The sequence below is a fragment of the Narcine bancroftii genome, chromosome 4, assembly GCF_036971445.1.
Source record: "Narcine bancroftii isolate sNarBan1 chromosome 4, sNarBan1.hap1, whole genome shotgun sequence".
NCBI lineage: Eukaryota > Metazoa > Chordata > Chondrichthyes > Torpediniformes > Narcinidae > Narcine > Narcine bancroftii.
The window spans coordinates 74,258,482-74,264,793 of NC_091472.1; positions in this window are offsets into that span (position 1 = coordinate 74,258,482).

Genomic DNA, 6,312 nt, shown 5'->3' on the forward strand with positions numbered 1-6,312 from the left:
TTGTATTTCTCATCGTTCCAGAACATAACTTCTCCCATGTTTCCTTTTTTATCTTTATATTTAAATCTTGTTCCCATTTTTGTTTAGTTTTACCATTTGTTTCCTCATTCTCCTTTTCTTACAGTTTAATATACATTTTTGTTATAAATCTTTTAATTATCATTGTATCTGTAATCACATATTCAAAGTTACTTCCCTCTGGCAAACTCAGACTCCTTCCTAATTTATCCTTCAAGTAGGATCTCAATTGGTAATATGCCAGCGCTGTATCTTGAGTTATATTGTATTTATCTTTCATTTGTTCAAAGGATAATAATCTATTTCCTGAAAAACAATTTTCTATTCTTTTAATCCCTTTTTTCTCCCATTCTCTAAAGGAAAGGTTATCTATTGTAAAAGGGAGTAACTTGTTTTGCGTCAATATTAGTTTTGGTAATTGATAATTTGTTTTATTTCTTTCTACATGAATCTTCTTCCAAATATTGAGTAGATGATGTAATACTGGAGAATTTCTATGTTGTACCAATTTTTCATCTCATTTATATAATATGTGTTCAGGTATCTTTTCCCCTATTTTATCTAATTCTAATCTGGTCCAATCTGGCTTTTCCCTTGTTTGATAAAAATCTGATAGGTATCTTAATTGTGCGGCTCTATAATAATTTTTAAAGTTTGGCAGTTGTAAGCCTCCTTGTTTATACCATTCTGTTAATTTATCTAGTGCTATCCTCTGTTTACCCCCTTTCCATAAAAATTTCCTTATTATTTTCTTTAACTCCTTGAAGAATTTCTCTGTCAGTTGTATTGGCAATGCCTGAAATAAGTATAGTATCCTTGGAAAAATGTTCATTTTAATACAGTTTATCCTTCCTATCAGTGTTAGTGGTAGCTCTTTCCAATGCTCTAAATCGTCCTGTAATTTTTTCATTAGTGGATAATAATTGAGTTTATATAGTTGGCCGAGGTTTTTATTTATTTGTACACCTAGGTATCTTATTGCCTGCATTTGCCATCTGAATGGGGATTCCTCCTTAAATTTTGAGAAATCCGCGTTATTCATAGGCATTGCTTCACTTTTATTTACGTTTATCTTGTATCCCGACACTTCTCCATATTCCTTCAATTTCTTATATAGTTCTTTTATTGATAGTTCTGGTTCTGTTAAGAACACTATCACATCATCCGCAAATAGACTGATTTTATACTCCCTGTCTTTTATTTTTATTCCTTTTATATTATTATCTATTCTTATCGATTCTGCTAGTGGTTCTATAGCTAGCGCAAACAATAATGGTGATAGTGGGCATCCCTGCCGCGTTGACCTGCTTAAGTTAAATTGCTTTGATACATGTCCATTTACTGTCACTTTCGCTAACGGTCCCTCATATAATGCTTTAATCCAATTAATATACTTCTCCGGTAAACTGAATTTTTGCAATACTTTGAACAAGTAATTCCATTCTACTCTGTCGAAGGCCTTCTCTGCGTCTAAAGCAACTGCTACTGCCGGTGCTCTATTTCCTTCTACTGCATGAATTAAGTTAATAAATTTACAAATATTGTCTGTTGTGCGTCTTTTTTTGATAAATCCAGTTTGGTCTAAATTTACCATTTTCGGTACCTGTTCTGCTAATCTGTTTGCTAATAGTTTAGCTATTATCTTATAATCTGTGTTTAGCAGAGATATTGGTCTATATGACGCTGGTGAGAGTGGATCTTTCCCTTGTTTTAGTATCACTGTAATTATTGCTGTTTTACATGAATCTGGTAAGTTTTGTGTCTTATCAATCTGGTTGATTACATCCAGGAGGGGCGGTATTATTAGATCTTTAAATGTTTTGTAGAATTCTGTTGGGAGTCCATCCTCTCCTGGTGTTTTATTATTTGGTAAATTTTTTATTATCTCTTGTATTTCTACTGTTCCAAATGGTTCTGTTAATTTATTTTGTTCCTCTATTTGTAGTTTTGGTAGTTCAATTTTAGTCAAAAATTCATCTATTTTCCCTTCTTTCCCTTCGTTTTCAGTTCGGTATAATTGTTCATAGAATTCTCTGAAGTTTTCCTTAATTTCTTTTGGATTATATGTAATTTGTTTGTCTTTTTTCCTTGTTGCCAATACCATTTTCTTAGTTTGCTCTGTCTTAAGCTGCCATGCTAAGATTTTGTGTGTTTTTTCACCTAGTTCATAATATTTCTGTTTTGTCTTCATTATGTTCTTCTCCACCTTATATGTTTGTAATGTTTCATATTTTATTTTTTTATCCGCCAATTCTCTTCTTTTGGTTGTATCTTCCTTTATTGCTAATTTTTTTTCTATGTTTATTATTTCCCTTTCCAACTGCTCTGTTTCCTGATTATAGTCCTTCTTCATCTTGGTTGCATAACTTATTATTTGTCCTCTAATGAATGCTTTCATTGCGTCCCATAGTATAAACTTATCTTCCACTGATTCCGTATTTACTTCAAAGTACATTTTTAATTGTTTTTCAATAAATTCTCTAAAATCCTGTCTTTTAAGTAGCATGGGGTTTAATCTCCATCTATACATTCTTGGAGGGATGTCCTCTAGCTCTATTGCCAATAACAGGGGTGAGTGGTCCGATAATAGTCTAGCTTTATATTCTGTTTTCCTAACTCTCCCTTGAATGTGGGCTGATAACAGGAATAGGTCTATCCTTGAGTATGTTTTATGTCTAGTCGAGTAGTATGAGTATTCCTTTTCTTTTGGGTTTTGTTTCCTCCATATGTCCACAAGTTTCATTTCTTGCATTGATTTAATTATAAATTTGGTTACTTTGTTCTTCCTGTTAATTTTTTTCCCTGTTTTATCCATATTTGGATCCAAATTCAGATTGAAATCCCCTCCTATTAGTATGTTCCCTTGCGTATTAGCTACCTTCAAAAAGATATCTTGCATAAACTTTTGATCTTCTTCGTTAGGTGAATTTTTTATTAAGTAGATTCCAAAGCTCCGAATATATCTGACATTTTATCATAACATATCTCCCTGCTGGATCTATTATTTCCTCTTCTATTTTAAATGGCACATTTTTGCTAATTAATATAGCCACTCCTCTTGCTTTTGAATTATACGATGCTGCTGTTACATGTCCTACCCAATCTCTCTTTAATTTCTTGTGCTCCAATTCAGTTAAGTGTGTTTCTTGGACAAATGCTATATCTATTTTTTCCTTTTTCAGTAAATTTAGTAGTTTCTTCCTTTTAATTTGGTTATGTATTCCATTAATATTTAGAGTCATATAGTTCAGCGTAGCCATTTTATATTTTGTTTATCTTCTCTTTCCGTTTTTCCATCATTACCTTTCCTCCTTTTCCATTTCTGTTTTCTTATTTTCCACTCTTTACCAGACAACATTCCTACAACATCTAACATTTTCCTTATTCTCCTATTTCTATCTTCTTTATCCCCAACCTCCCCTTCCCCTCCTGAGTTGTCCTTTATCCCTTGTCGGACAACCACATCTCCCCTCTCCATTTGGATTTGCGAATCCACTCGCAAGCGTCAACTGATTTTGCAGTGACCGCTCTTTTCCCCCACCCAGCCCCCCCAGAAAAGATTTCACTTTTTATATGTCACAAAGGTCACTCTTTTAATTCCCTCCTTATTCTCTCTATTCCATTACCTTCCCTTATTAATTCTTGTCTATACTATCTATGTTTTCCTCTAATTACAGATACTTTCACATATGCCCATTGTCTCTATTCACTCTTATACCTCTTTAACTTGTTCATTTTTCAATGCTGTTTGTAGTGGTTGTTTTGAAACGGTCCCTCTGTCCAGAATCGATGTTTAGCATTCTATAAAATTTGCGAATAAATTCAGCATTTCAGAAGAAAGAGTTGGAGTTGGAGAATAATTGCTTCATGTTTTGAAAAGTGCTTGTCAAAACTAAGCGCACGTCAGAAGGAAGGAAGTCATCATGAACAAAGTTCGGAAACTCAGATCAACACTGAATAACTGAAACATTGTTGACTAAGCGAGGCTGAGTAAAACTACTGAGAGAAAACTGCACAGGGAGATTTCTTAAAAAGCACTACTTGTCTGGTATATATAACCTGCACACATCCAAAAGTATAAAAGGTCAGCGAGAGAGATGAAATAATGGGCTGGATTGATCTCTGCAGGGAACACTTGTTCATCACACTCCACTATAAAACTCATCTTTGGATACAGACTGAGCACAGTGTATTAAGTTGGAGATACACTGAGGGTCTGGACTCCCACTCACAAGTAGCAGCTCTGGAACATGCTGAGGGGCCAGATGAACCATGCATAGAGCCCATCAGCCTTATTCCAGCTATGGTTGGTATACAAGCAACCACCCCATTCAAATGCATGGGGTTGCCAAACTACATTGGAAATATTGTTTATAATTTTTCTAACTTAGCTGAGATATTTGTTTTAATTCACAATTGTGCAAAAGTACTTTTACCTGATTTTTTAAAAAACATTTTAACCTTTAAATGTGTTAGATTTTTTTTTTCAGAATTGTTTCACCTATTTCACCCTTTATTACATTTTCTGAATATAAGAATGAAACTTTCCTTTCAGAGCACCAAGCAGTTGAGGGATGGATCCACATTATGGAACATCCTTGGATTGGTAGCATTCAGCATCACAGCAGGTACGTGTGGCCGTGGGGTTCACAGCAAGAGGAGCTGGTGGCTGTGATTCAGCGTTAGGTGAATACAATCAATATTCAAGGTTCCATTGACTGAGTGGCACATCACAAATGGTGAAGAGATAGAAAGAATGCTTTTGGCTAATTTCCAACTGAGGTTCGGGTGGATATGTGACTTATTAATTTTTAACACATTTTATACATACAGCACAGTAACAGGCCCTTTCAGTCCATGAGCAAGTGCTGCCCAATTACACTCAATTGACCTACACCACTGGGTGGAAATTGGAGCACTCAGAGGAAACCCATGTAGACATGGGAAAAATGTACAAACTCCTTACAGACAGCACTGGGATTCAAACCCCAGTCAGTGATGCTGCAACAGCATCGCGCGAACTGTGACACCCTAATCTTCACTTCTGTCACGATGGCAATACTGATGCCACTTGTGATGGAATCGCCATCTCACAATATCGCTCAAAATCCTCTCAAGAGGTTCTGCTTTCTCCTTTTGTGCCAGAAACCTGTATTCCCCCAAATTAAATTAAAGAATCCATCAAGAATGATTTCAGTTGACAGATTTGACCCCATTTTCTGGTAATTCATGAAACACTGGGCCCATCACACAAAATAGCCAGGTCCACCACAGGCTCTGACCCCTCACACTCCACCACCCCCATTTTTTGCACTGGAACGACTGTGAATATTCATTATCTATCATATATTATTGTCTCTCTTAATTTAATTCAATTAGTTTACGACAGATCACTCTTCTGAGTGCTACTGGTACCGTGTAACTCAGTACTACCTGTTGCATGGTCAGCAACTAAACCAGCTCCCCCACCAGGCTTTCTTGGTGCGGAGGGTGTGTAGACACCCTGCAGGATGAAAAACAAGACTTGTCAAAGGGTGGAAGAACCCTCTCGTAGGGTCAACAGCCATCTAGCAAACACATGCCATGAACTGTGCAAAAGGCATTCCTTGCATCAAAGCTTGGTCTGGCCATTGACTGCAACAGAACTTCCCCTAGCCATCTTGGACCTCACCATGCTGCTGGATCTGCAAGGGGATGCCGCAAAGATGCGTCTGGACCTGTGCAAACCTACTCACCTAAATCCATTCACGCACACGCTGTTCCTTTCTGAGGAGTGGGGTATCTTCATATCAAACCCCATAAACTGACTGAAAGGAACCATCATCATCCTATGCTGCAAGTAAGAATTTTTCTGTACGTTTATTGTACAATGTGCATGACAATAAACATTATTATCAATACAGGACTGAGAAGTGACTGATGAGGACTCCACAGACACGGGGAGCAGGAGGGGTAGAAGGTCTGCCACATTTAGTGAGTATTAAAACCATTTAAATATGAGTGTCCTTATCAGGTGCACAAACGAACATATGTAAAATATAATTTGTTTTATAGTTAGACAAAAATTTTTAAAGATATTTCATGTGGACTTCAATGTACCGATTACAAAGATTGACTTCCCTTGCTTCATTTACACAGGTGGACTGACCTGTCACCATTTCCAATCTAATTTGTAAAGTTTCCATGCAGTAGAATTTATTCTGAGTAAAGGTAAAGAGCAAACTTTGTGGGATGGTGAAATTACAATTTTATGTGCATTTAATAGAAATTTGTTGTTCGTCTTTTATAGTCGAG